Source organism: Callospermophilus lateralis, chromosome 20 (genome assembly GCF_048772815.1).
Source record: "Callospermophilus lateralis isolate mCalLat2 chromosome 20, mCalLat2.hap1, whole genome shotgun sequence".
Taxonomy (NCBI): domain Eukaryota; kingdom Metazoa; phylum Chordata; class Mammalia; order Rodentia; family Sciuridae; genus Callospermophilus; species Callospermophilus lateralis.
In genome coordinates this window covers 7,029,959-7,043,298 of record NC_135324.1, presented here as the reverse complement: position 1 = coordinate 7,043,298, position 13,340 = coordinate 7,029,959, and the positions used below count along the sequence as shown (strand labels likewise).

The following is a 13,340-nucleotide window of genomic DNA, read 5'->3' as shown; positions in this document are numbered from 1 at the left end:
CAGACTAGACCCCAACTTCCTTAATAAGACTCCTATAGCACAAGAATTAAAATCAAGAATCAATAAATAGGATGGATTCAAACTAAAAAGTTTCTTCTCAGCAAAAGGAGCAATCTGTGAGGTGAATAGAGAGCCTACATCCTGGGAGCAAATTTTTATCCTCACACATTCAATAGAGCGCTAATCTCTAGGGTATATAAAGAACTCAAAAAGCAAAACACCAAAAAAACAAATAACCCAATCAATAAATGGGCCAAGGACCTGAACAGACACTTCTCAGAAGAGGATACAGAATCAATCAACAAATATATGAAAAAAAGTTCATAATCTCTAGCAATTAGAGAAATGCAAATCAAAACTATTCTAAGATTTCATCTCACTCCTGTCAGATGGCAGCTCTTATGAAGACAAACAACAATAAGTGTTGGCGAGGATGTGGGGGAAAAGGTACACTCATACATTGCTGGTGGGACTGCAAATTGGTTCAGCCAATATGGAAAGCATATGAAGATTCCTTGGAAAACTGGGAATGGAACCACCATTTTATCCAGTTATCCCTCTCCTTGGTCTATACCCAAAGGACTTAAAAACAGCATACTACAGGGACACAGCCACATCCATGTTTATAGCAGGACAATTCACAATAGCTAAACTGTGGAACCAATCTAGATGCCCTTCAGTAGATGAATGGATAAAAAAAAATGTGGCATATACACACAAAGGAATTTTACTCAGCAATAAAAGAGAACAAAATTATGGCATTTGCAGGTAAATGGATGGCACTGGAGAAGATAATGCTAAGTGAAGTTAGCCAATCCCAAAAAATCCAAATGCGAATGTTTTCTCTGATATAAAGAGGCTGATTCATAGTTGGGTAGGGTGGGGAGCATGGGAGGAATAGATGAACTCTAGATAGGGCAGAGGGGTGGAATGGGAAGGGATGGGACATAGGGGTTAGAAATGATGGTGGTATGTGATGGATATCACTATCCAAAGTACATGTATGAAGACACGAATTGGTGTGAATATACTCTGTAGACAACCAGAGATATGAAAAATTGTGCTCTATATGTGTAATATGAATAGTAATGCATTCCGCTGTAATATGTAAAAAATTAATTTAAAAAAAATTTTTAAAAGAAGTTGTAGGCTCTGTGCTAAATTAAATTCTACCTGTATTATCCCATGTCACACTCACAGCCAACCTACTTCTTAAAACAATTACTGGAATAAGTCCCAAGTTAATGATGAGGAAGTCATGATTTAAACACAGTAAATACATAATTCAAAATTTCACCACTGAACCAGCCAGGATTTGAACTTGGGGAGTCTGATTTCTAAGCCCGTGTTTTAAATCTGACCTCCTCCCCAAAACCTCTCTGGTGGTCCTCAAATAGAAGTAATCCGGGAAGGAAATGGAAATGACATTTGTTATAATCTATTCTCAACACAATAGTCGCAAACCCCCCTTTAATACATAAACCACTCTCCCTTCTCCAAACCAACTTGGAATAAAACCCAGTGTCTTTATCACCTCCCACTTCAAGGATATGGACCCGCAAGGCCCCTCCCACCTCATCTTCAGCTCCTCCCCTGGGCTCACTGTGCTTGCCTGCCAGTCTAGGTCTTTCTTAAACCTGCCAATGTGCTCGCTTTACAGCGTTCTTCCACTGAGTTCTGCCTGCCCAGCTCTTCCTCTCATGCGGGTCTCATCCCCTCATTGTACAGGCCTTCCTTTCCCCTCTCTAAAATCAGACATGCTTTCTGACCCTCTGCACCCAATTCCTTATTTTCTCCATTGTCCTTCACAGTATATAGACTGGTTGGCATTATAGTATGTCCTGTTTCTCTATTTCATGTCTTTCTGCCTCCCCTTGCTTAGAGGTAACTTCAAGAGAACAAGGATGTAGCTTTCACTGCTATAACCCTGAGCCCCAAAATGGTACCTGGCACATAGTAGATGCTCAGTAAATATCTGTTGAATGAAGGACTAAATGGATGGTTCCAGTGAGTGCTTCAGATGATCGTCGCATACAGTGACCAACTGTCCTGATTCACTAGGGACCGTGGAGTTTCTGGGATGAGAGACTTTGGGTGCTGGCACGAAGGAAGTTCCAGGCAAACCAGGAGGAGTCAGTCAACCTGTCCTCAAAACATCCAGCACTAAGCGCTCCCATTTTACAGAAGAAGAAATGGTGATTCAGAGACGAAGGAGCAAGAAAGGACAGGAAAATGTGTCTTGTTTTATTTAGAAAGAGGGGAAAAGAGCTCTAACCAAAATGAACTTGCAGTTCCCTCCCAGCAATCTGATCTTGTTTATTTTGTAATTCATGAATATTTAATAGTATCAGTCTAGCTCAAAATGTCACTTCCCCCCAAAACCCAGTCATCCCAACCAGGACTGGCTTATATTCATCTGCCCATTCAACCAAGCTCCATCACAGTTCCGTAGGCACTGGGGTGGTAGTGATGGGCACAGAGTCTTCTTGGCTTCTGTGACACTCACTTTTTTTTTTAAATAAATTTTATTATCTACATGTGAGGTTTATAATATCATGTTATAAGATAAATATAGACAGCAAAATGGTTGCCATAGTGACGCAAGTTAACATATCCATCATCTCACATAGTAGCTTTTTGTGTGTGACAAGAGAGTTAAAACAATGTTCTTGTTTAATTTTAAAAATCCCTAATACAATTTTATGAACATAGTCCTCATGTCATACATTAGATCTCTAGACTTGTTCATCCTACATGGCTGCTATTTTTTTTAATTTATTTTTTAGTTGTAGGTGGACACAACACATTTATCTTATTTTTTTAATGTGGTGCTGAGGATAGAACCCAGTGCCTCACGCATGCTAAGTGAGCGCTCTGCCTCTGAGCCACAACCTCAGCTCTCCCCACCCCCCCACCCTCCCCCCACCACTCCCCCACCCCTCCCCCACCCTCCCCCCACCATCCCCTCCCACCACCACCACCACCCCCACCCACCCCCCACCCCCGTGTCTGCTATTTTTTAATCCTCTAATCTACATTTCCTCACCCCCAACCCCTAACACTCTTCCCACAGTTTCCCATAGCACTCTAGGCTTTCTGAGTAACTAATGATTGAGCAAGAGTAGGTCTAATGACTCCCAGATCCCCAAGATTAATATTGATTTTGACCATATCCTTTCTAGGCCCTCCATACTGCTAGTATTATTCAGTTTAACCTACCCATCTATACTGTCCCCCAGGCTCAAAATATCTCAAGCAGGCCACTACTCACTATTCAGAGTATGCAGCTTGGGCTTGAAGCCCTTCTCCTCTCCTACTCCCCAGATCTCCCTCCATAAGGTCAAAATTCAATTGCCAGCAGCCAGCTAATTTCTGCCATATGGCAAACAGGAAACCCAGAGGGTCTTGGAGACTCGTCCACTTCTCCTGCACTCGTGACAGACGCACCTTCTCTCTTTGTTACAAGGAAAGAAATCTTTTTTTGGTGGTGGTGGGGGGTTAGACTAGAACCCACAGGTCTTGCCAGTACCACTCATATCATGATCTTCTGGCCACGCCATTCCCCTTCCTGAGGTTCTTGATCCTTTTCTCAAGCCCTGTTGGAATGTCCCCTATTGGCCAATGCGAGGTCACCACATGTGATTTTTTAGGAAAGGAAGATGAAGGGACTCCTACTCTGAGACACATCTGGTATCAGGCAAGCCTGAATTTGAATTTCATCTCTATCATCTGCTGCATGGTTTTGAGCAAGTTACTTTAAGATCGCTGTGTCTTTTTCCAAGGGGAAGTAACTGTACCTATCTCATAGAGCGATTACAAGGATTAACTGGAACAAATGGCAGATAGTGTGCATTCAATTCATGTTAGCTGTCAGTATTATTACTAGCAAGGGGCTGGGAGGCAAAAAATATCCAGATTCAGTTCTCAAATTTCATACTAATACATGGAGGGTGTGCTCTTAAGACACCAAACAACCAAATAAAAGGCTGGGAAGAGTCTCTTCATCATCCAGATGTTTGGTAGATGGACTACATATAACATTCTTCAGCTTTCTCCCCCATCAATATTTTACCTTCCCCACCTCCTTCTGGGGATATTATAAATAGCTAAGTGAGATTGTAAAATGTTCACAGGGCTTTTTTTCCTAACAGATATGATTACTTCAAAATGTAAAACATCTGTACAGCATAACTACCATGAACAGAGTTTTAGGGAGGGAAAGATAAGCTGAGGAATTAAAAAAAAAAAAAAAAAAAAGTACATTTTATAAGAGAAGAACCAGTTTCCTAAAGCATAGTTATTTCAAAGCCAAAACAAAAGATAAACAACCCAATAGAAAATTAAGAAAAGGGTACACAAATGCTCAACAACTTATCTAATAATAAAAGAAATGCAAATTCAAATGACAATAGATTTTTCACTTAGGAAAGTGTCAAAGATTAAATATTAAATCTGGCCCAAAACAAGTTTTTGAGAATGGCCAATCTTATGCACTGATCGAGATAGGAGGTGTGCTTTAAAGGCAACTTTTCTTGGAGGACAATTTGAAACTAGCTTTTAAAAGCTTATATCTGTTGATTCAGAATCTTTCCTTCAAAAACATTCACCCATATATACAAAGACATATGTATAAAGATTTCCAGTAAAGCATTATTTATATTGTTAAGACAATTAAAAACAAGTAAATGGCCACCAGTAAGGTTTGAATGAGACATGATAGTATAGCCATAAAATAGAACTCTCTCTAGAAACTGAAAAGACTGACACATATATCCACATAGAATTTATATATAAATGTTCATAGAAGCATCATTCACAATAGCCCCAAACTAGAAAAGCCCCAAATATCTACCTACCAGTAGTCAAATAAAATGGGTGATATCCTAAAGGGGAATATTATTCAGCAATGAAAAAGGAAAAAAGTACTGACACATGCTACAGCATGGATGCACCTTGAATAAACCTTGAGAATTTTATCCTCATTTAAAGAAGCTTTAAAAAAAAGGATTTTACCATTCCATCTGAATGCAATGTTCAGACAAGGCAAATCTATAAAGGCAAAAAATAGGTTAGCCATTCCCTGGTGTTAGGGATAAAATTGGGGGTAATTGAAAAATAAATACAAGGAGGGTTTTTTGTTTGTTTGTTTGTTTGTTTATTTGTTTATTACCAGGAATTGAACCTACAGGCACTTTAGCACTGAGTCATATCTCAGCCCTTTTTATTTTTTTCTTTTGAGATAGGGTCTTACTAACTTGCTTAGGGCCTCACAAAGTTGCTGAGGCTGGATTTGAACTTGAAATCATCTTGCCTCAGCCTTCAGCACCTGGCACAAAGAGACTCTTAGAGGTGATAAAAATGTTCTAAAATTAAACTATGGCATTAGTTGCATACCTCTGAAAATGTACCAAAAATTCAATGAACTGCACACTTAAAATGAGTGAATTTTATGGTACAAAATTTATACCTCAGTAAACCTGTTTGTAAAAACAGAATGAGGTAGACCAATAAATTCTTTTCTTATAATTTTTTAAAATATATACAACATTTTTATACCTTTATTTTATTTATTCATTTTTATGTGGTGCCGAGGATCAAACCCCAGTTCCTCACTTACGTTAGGCAAGCATTCTACCACTGACCCACAACCACAGCCCGATCAATAAATTCTTACATGCCAAGATGTATGAGATAAATTGTTAAATTCTTTCTTTAAAAGAAGCAAATATAAATATTATCAAATTATTACAGCACTCATAATAATATATATTAGCATACACTTAGAAAAAAATTCTGAAGAGTTCCACACTAAACTGGTTAACAGTGATGTTCCTCCAGGAACATCCCTTCCTGCTGATTTGATTCTAATATATCTGATTTTTTAAAATTAGATACCTTTGGATATATGTTTGAACATTTTCATAATAAAATGTAGTGAGGAAAGTGGGTGTTACTTTTATCATCTAAAATCAGACACACAGGGAGTATCTTAGTGGTCGAGTTTGTGCTTATCAAACACAAGGCCCTGGGTTCAATCCCCAGCGCTACAACTACACAAAAGAAAACATAAAACACACACACACACACACACACACACACTGTAAAGATTAAAACAAATAGGTAAATAAAAAGGAGTTGTTGAAAACTGGCTGTTTGTTTGGAGACTGCCTAGTTCCCACTGAAGACACCACATCTGGTCACAAGCTGAATGGAATCTCATTCTCTGAGCTCAACCACAGTCTGGGAAAAAAAACTCTGAAAACCATCCAGCTCTGTCTTACTCTCATTCCGAGTTCCCCAAGTGAACTCTGACTAATTCTGTTTGCCAGCTACCTTGAAGTAAGAGAGAATGAGAGCCCTGGAGAGGTATATCCCCAAGTGCCAATTTTGAGACACCACAGTTTACAAAGCAATTTCTCATGGATTCTTCCAAAGCTGATAAAATCATCAGATTAACCAGTTAAGCTGAAGAACAGGCCATGGGCTGTTGGACCCCACACCAGACAAAGACACCAGGAAGGCCAGATGGATGTGCTTGACCCATCCTGTCTTGATTTCCAAGTTCAGACCTTGGCAGCTCAACGAACTTCAGTCATGTTTACTTAACTTTTTATTGAAGTATGTTATAATAAACACACAGAAAATGTATGTAACATTTTAATTAAGCATTGAAGCTCAAAGATAATCTCTTTTCTAATGGAACCACAATGGCACTTTTTAAGAGAATTTCTTTTTTCAGTTGTAGATGGACAAAATGCCTTTATTTATTTATTTATTTGTGTATGCTACTGAGGATCAAAACCAGTGCCTCACACGTGCCAGGCAGGTGCTCTACCACTGAGCTACAGTGCCAGCCCAGTGCCACCTTTTGTATTTGTTTGTTTCTCCTTATAGGAGATGAGTTGTGGGGGCTAAGCTAAGAAGAGTCTCTCAGCCATGCTGGTCTCATCTCCTCCAAAGTCTGGACAAAGGCAGGTGGGTGTGTTGTGGGGAGCAGTCATTGTTTTCTCAGAACTAAGAGATACTCTGTTCTCAGAGAACAGGAGCTAAGAAGGGAAGCTCTCCAGGTGCCATGAAGAAGGACACAAAGGCTCTCCACACGACCATAGCACCTGAGAGCAGGAAGCCCGTTTATCAGTCCGCCACGTAAGCCCAGTGCTTGGTGCATGGTCGGCGCCCAGTAAATATTTGTTAGAATGAATGTGGATTATCTGTAATAGAGAAGGTGAAGGCAGAGCAAGCTGGAAACCCAGGCCACAGGGCAGAAATCCCAAGGGATTTTTTGAGGGCTACTGCTACTAGCTCAGGTGGGGCCTTGAAGCTGATTGAACAAAAAGATGCCCAGCTCTCCCTGCACACAGCTCCATGACGCAGCGAACTGCGTAGTGAGCAAAGCCTGGGCTAGATTTGTAGGCTCCACTTCTCAATCAGTTGCTCTCATGGTGGGGACACCTTGAACAGCCAACAGAGGTGGCCTCACATTATATCACTCCTTGTGCCCACTGGAAGCACCAGTCATGTAGACCACGGGTCTACATGGGCGTCTAGAGGGTGCCCAATTTGTCCGCCAGAAATGAAAACCAAAGTCCTGAGAAAACCTTATATGGTCAATGAATACCTGCTGATTAACTACAGGAGCATGCAGTCTCAAACTCTGCAGATCTTTCATCTGAGAATTTTCTGGATCACTGCAACAGCTCCCAGCTGGTCTCACTGATTCCCTTTGCTTACCAACAATCTATGTCCATATTCTAGGATGAGGAATCATTCTAAAGCAGAAAGATGAGCATGTCACTTCCCTGCTTAAAATCTACAAATGCACAGAGAACAAAATACAAGCTCTTAATGTGGCCCTCAAGGCCCTATATGACCATGTTCTGGCCAACCTGTCATACCTCTTCTTGTGAACTTCTTTGCCTTGCTGACCTTGCTCCTGACCCACCTAAATTTCCTCCACCACTTTTCTTTTCTTTCTTTCTTTTTTTTTTTTTTCCTAAAATTCTTCAAGCTTGTTCCTGCTCTAGGCCTTTGCACTTTGCAGAATCCCAGGCCTGGATTCTCTTTCTCAGCTTTTCAAATGACATTTGGATGATCAACTCAGAGAAACTTTTCCTGGTCTCTTCTCAAGAACCCTTCATTCTCTATTCCATCGCTCAGTTTTATTTTCTTTTTAATGGGTCCTATTATCTGAATTTACTTTGCTTATTAGCCACTGTCCCTCCCTTCCTCAGCACATATATACACAACCACATATGCCCATACACACACATTAAAACACAAGCTCCTTTGCTGGCATCTAGAATACAACATAAGTTTAATAAATAATTCTGAAGCAATGACAATAATCATAATTGCAGTGGGCTGTGGATATAGCTCAGTTGGTAGAGTGCTTGCCTCACATGCACAAGGCCCTGGGTTCAATCCCCAGCACCACAAAAATAAATAATCATAATTCGCAAAAACCTTAGGAGTTTGCAGAAAAAAAAAATACTCATTCTGATTGCTTTATTTAATCTCTAAAACAGGCATATGGGGCAGGTAGCATAATCCTTATTTTATAGCTGAGAAACAGAGCTTCAGAGAGGCCAAGCATCTTACCAAAGGCATACAACAAGAAAGATGCCTCTGAATTCAGAGATCCCCCCTAGGTTGACTGAAACATTCAACAGAGCTTCCCATTCACTGAGCAGCAATTTACAACAATAGATGAGAAGAAAAGCAGTTATTTGCAGGATCAAGTTAAGCTCCTAGACAAAAGAAAACATGAAAGCTATGAAACCATTTTAGAAGTCATCAAAATAGACAATTATGTAAAATGAGCCCCTCTGACATCCATGATGGTAAAGCTGCAAGGCACTCAGATGTCATATCTCAGTTCTGATCTGTGCTTATAGAATTCCCTGATTCAAATGAAGAGAGGGAGGGAATATGGAGAGATCTGGAAACGCTGTGTCTCCATCCAAGAGCTGCAGAAAGGAACTATGACTAATAAGGAAAATTCACTGTAGGAAACTAACCACACACTATAAGGGGATCAAATTGGTCACCCTTTCAGACCAGAAAGTTAAAGATACAAAAACCATGCCATGTTTAAAACTATCTTCTGAGTGCTGGTTTTTAAAAAAAATGAGAGCTGCATGCACATACGAATCAGTAACAATAAATCCCACCATTGTGTACAACTATAATGCACCAGTGAATTTAAAAAAAAAAAAAAAAAAAGAGTCAAATCTCTGGAAGGCCAAACTGAAGTGGTCTCCCCAAACTGAAGGGGAGCTGAGTAGTTGGGAGGGAAATATCTCACTCTATTTATAGCACTTTATAATATGCTTTGCATACTATACTGTGTGTCTATATTTCCTATTCAAAATATAAACTAAATTTAAACAAACAACCCAAACAAAGAAAACAAAGGGTCCAGGAATTGATGTCAGCAGGTTAGGCCTTCCAGCTCCCACCTCCCTATCAGATAAATCATCTTTTCTAATCCAAACAAATGTCAGCAGTGATTCTTCTTTGGTCTTGCTGAAATCTAACCTATTTTGACTTTAAATCCCGGAGACACAGACCCCTTTCTCCAGAACCCTCATGTGACAAATGAAGCCCAAGGAAGGGATGAGATTTTTTCAAGATCCCCTCAAAAAAATTAGAGCAAAATGGAAGCTTGAATATAGACCCACACACACACTTCCAGTTTTTGAGTTCCTTCTGCAATTTCAAGCCCTCCTCTGTTCAACACTATGATGGTTAATGTTAGATGTCAACTTGGCTGGAGTAAGGGATTCCTAGATAGCTGGTACAGCATTATTCTGGGATGCAACTATGAGGGTATTTCCAGAAGTGACCAGCATTAGAATCAGGTGACCAAATAAGGAGATCCACCTACCAGTTACAGGTGTGAGCTAGTGCTTACTGGGTGCAGTTTCACTTTGGCAAGATGAAGACAGTTGTAGAGGTAGACAGTGGTGATCGTGGTACAATGTCATGAATGCATTTAATGGCACTGAACTTAGGATGGTGAATTTTATATTATGTACAATTTATCACCATTAAAAAAAAAAATGACAAGGCTGGTGCTCATTAGCTGAGTCTCCCAAATCCCAAATCCAAATCCATGTTCCTTAAATGATAGCCCAGACCTAGCACCTAAATAAAACCACTGCTACCTTTAAAACAAACTGAACTTTTAAACTACTGATAAAAGTCACCTGGCCAGTTATGTGTGTCAGGGGCCTTGTTGGGATGCCAAACTATTTCTTTGAGACCCTCCCAGGAGGCATGTTGAGTTCTAATGGGCCTAAACAAGATTTCAAAGCCCTCCACTCCTCAATTTATACCCAAAGGACTTAAAACCAGATACTACAGTGACTCAGCCAATGTTCATAGCAGCTCAATTCACAATAATCAAGCTATAGAACCAAACTAGGTGCCCTATAGCAGATGAATAGATAAAGCTAATGTGGTGTATATACACAATGTAATATTACTCAGCTATAAAAAAGAATTAACTTACGGCATCTGCCAATAAATGGATGGAACTAGAGAATGTCACGCTAAGTGAAATACTCCAGTCCCAAAAAACCAAAGGCAGAATGTTCTCTCTGATATGTGGATGCTAACCCACAAAAAGGGAGGGGAAAATTAGAAGTTCATTGGACTAAATAAAGGGGAATAAAGGGGGAATAGGAAGAGAAGAGACAGAAGAATTAATCACACATATCTTTCCTATCCTTATGTGTGAATACATAGCCAATGTAACTCCACATCATATACAACCACAAAAATGGGATCCTAACTGGAAATTATATTTATCCTATGTGTGTATAATGTGTCAAAATATACTGTCATATACATCTAAAAATAATAAATAAATATGTATTTCAAGGCCCAGTAAAATTCAGTCTCCCTACCCCCCAAAATGAGGTGGGTAGAGTTGCTATAGTTTGGATCTAAAATGACCCCAAAGCCTATATGTTAAATGTTTAGTCCCCTGTTTGACACTGTTGGAGGTAGTGAAACCTTTAACAGGTGGGGCCTAGTGAGAGGTCTTTAGGTCACTGGGGGAGTGCCTTTGAAGGGGATTGTGGGAATCTGATCTCTTCCTCTCTTTCTTTTGCATCTCAGCCATGAGAAGAGCAACTCTACACCACCAGGTACTCCCAACATTATGTGCGGCCTCTCCACACGTCCAAAAACAATGGGCCAATCCAATGGACTGAAACCTCTAAAACTCTGAAACAAAAATAAAACTTTTCTCATTATATAATGTTTGTCATAGTGATGGAACTGTGACTAACACAGAAGGTCTAGAAAGGGTGGCTAACCTCACAAAGGGTATCAGGTACTCAAAAAAGGACAATTTCATATACATGTACATGAACATAAACATAAACACCAGAAAGGAAGAACATTACTTAGAATAAAGAGCAGGTCTTTAATTATACGCAAATAATTATATAATTACATAATTTAATTATATATATTTATGTTAATATGTAAATATTAATTATAAATGATATAAATTATAAAATTCCTAGATTGTGCTTACTTTTTTCATGTTGCTCCAGACTGGGAGATACTTCAAGGATGGACTAGGGGACATCAGAGCAGACCACATCACTGTGACAGAGGAGACCTGTGGCTTTTGGACCTTGCTATGCTGGAGCCACTTGCCCCCACTGGAGGCCCTAGGCTTACTGAAGTCAAACCCCTAGGAGAGTCATGGAGACCAGGAAGGGACAGGAGACAAGAACTATAACAGCTCAAGCTGCAGTTCTTCCTCTCACAGTGGGCCATATGCCAGTGTCATTACCCCTGTGAGAGGCGAGAAGAGCAGCTGGGAGAGGAGCAGGAGGAGATCGCACCCGAATGTCTAGCTCTCCTATCCCTCTTGCCCCAGCAAGAGGATGTGCTCCAGCTCCAGCTTTACAACCGAGGGAAAAGCTGACCCCATCTAGAAGCTGCACAACAGGATGGAGGGTCTATATTATTAGTCTCTCTGGTCTCCATGTTATTCAGAGTACTTTTCAAAGACAGTACTTAGCCTGGACTCCAGATTTTAAGAAAGACATCAACCATTTAGATGGATTATCTGTGGACTACAGAACTCAAAATGTTCCTCACCTATTTGGGAGGATTTCCCAGGAAACATTGGTGTAGGCAAGACCCCAGTCCACCCAGCAAGATGGGTCACATCCACCCTAGAATTGAAGTGGATATAAGAAGTGGCAGCCAGACAGACAGTGCTTTTTTGTTTTTAATTTTGCACTAGGAATTGAACTCAGGGATGCATTACCGCTGAACTATTATGCCAGCCCCGCTGTTTTCTTATTTTCTAATTTGAGACAAGGTCTCACTAAGTTGCTGAGGATCTTGCTGGGTTGCTGAGGCTGGCCACACAGATGGCTTTTCAAATGTTGATAAGCCGAAACGGGGCAAGAAAAAAGACCAGAGGTAAGGGAAGAAGTCATCCGTGGCATGAAGGGGGAATCTAAGCCTAAGAATACTCAACAGAGAAAACAAATGCAGTGTCCTGAATCCAAAGCCGGTGTGACACTCTTATTCCTATAGATCCTGGAAAACATCCTCAGAATCCTTCCTAACACAGCACTAGCAACCACTACCAACCCATTGCAGCTGGCACATCAGTAGAAACTACTCCCCAGTACATGAAAGCCATCTTCAAATAACAGAAATGTTACCACGAGTATTCTGGGTCATTCCAATGGACACAGGCATCTTGCAGCTCTATTCAGGGAAGACCTTTCAAGGAAGCCTTTTCAATAATGGGACAGTCTGATTTATGAGGTGGTCAGTCCCTTGCTATTGGAAGTTCCAAGCAGAAGCTTCATGGTTGTCGGGGAGTCCTGCATAAGGAGAGCATTAAGGCAAATACCACAAGTCCAAGAAGGACTTGAGGTTCAGTCATAATACGGATGTACTGAGCAATTAATGTATGCCAGGGACAGGTGCACAGTGGGCATGGTGGTTATTATTAAGTCCATTTACAGATGCAGGGGGCTGAATAGCTTCACAGCTAGGAAGAGGAAGATCAAGAATTCTCACCCAAATCTGCTGACTCCAAGTCCAGCACATTCTCCCCCTCGCCACGCCCACTGTGAGGCTGCAGATGTTAAGAGGAGGCCTCCTAAGAAACTTGCTGGGCCTTGATGGCTCCGTGCTGGCTGCACTTTTCCCCCACGATGGCCCAACAGCTGCTGCCTTAAAAGCTTTCCAGGGCAGGGCTGGCAGGCATCTTGTTTGACCGTTATATTCCCAAACAAGAGTTCCTCCACAAAGGGACTCTGGGCTTAGCGTCTGTCCGAATCCCAGGCACAATC

General features: G+C 40.7%; 1 protein-coding gene and 1 non-coding gene across 3 annotated transcripts in view; one reads left to right on the top strand and one right to left on the bottom strand.

Annotated features, from left to right (window-relative positions):
* The window catches only part of Srgap3 (SLIT-ROBO Rho GTPase activating protein 3), a 246,053-nt gene that overhangs the window by 204,019 nt on the left and 28,694 nt on the right, over nt 1-13,340 (bottom strand). The gene's annotated exons all lie outside the window — the stretch shown is intronic.
* On the top strand, nt 8,363-8,436 carry Trnav-cac (transfer RNA valine (anticodon CAC)). Its single transcript has one exon. It is a non-coding gene; the product is annotated as a tRNA-Val (tRNA).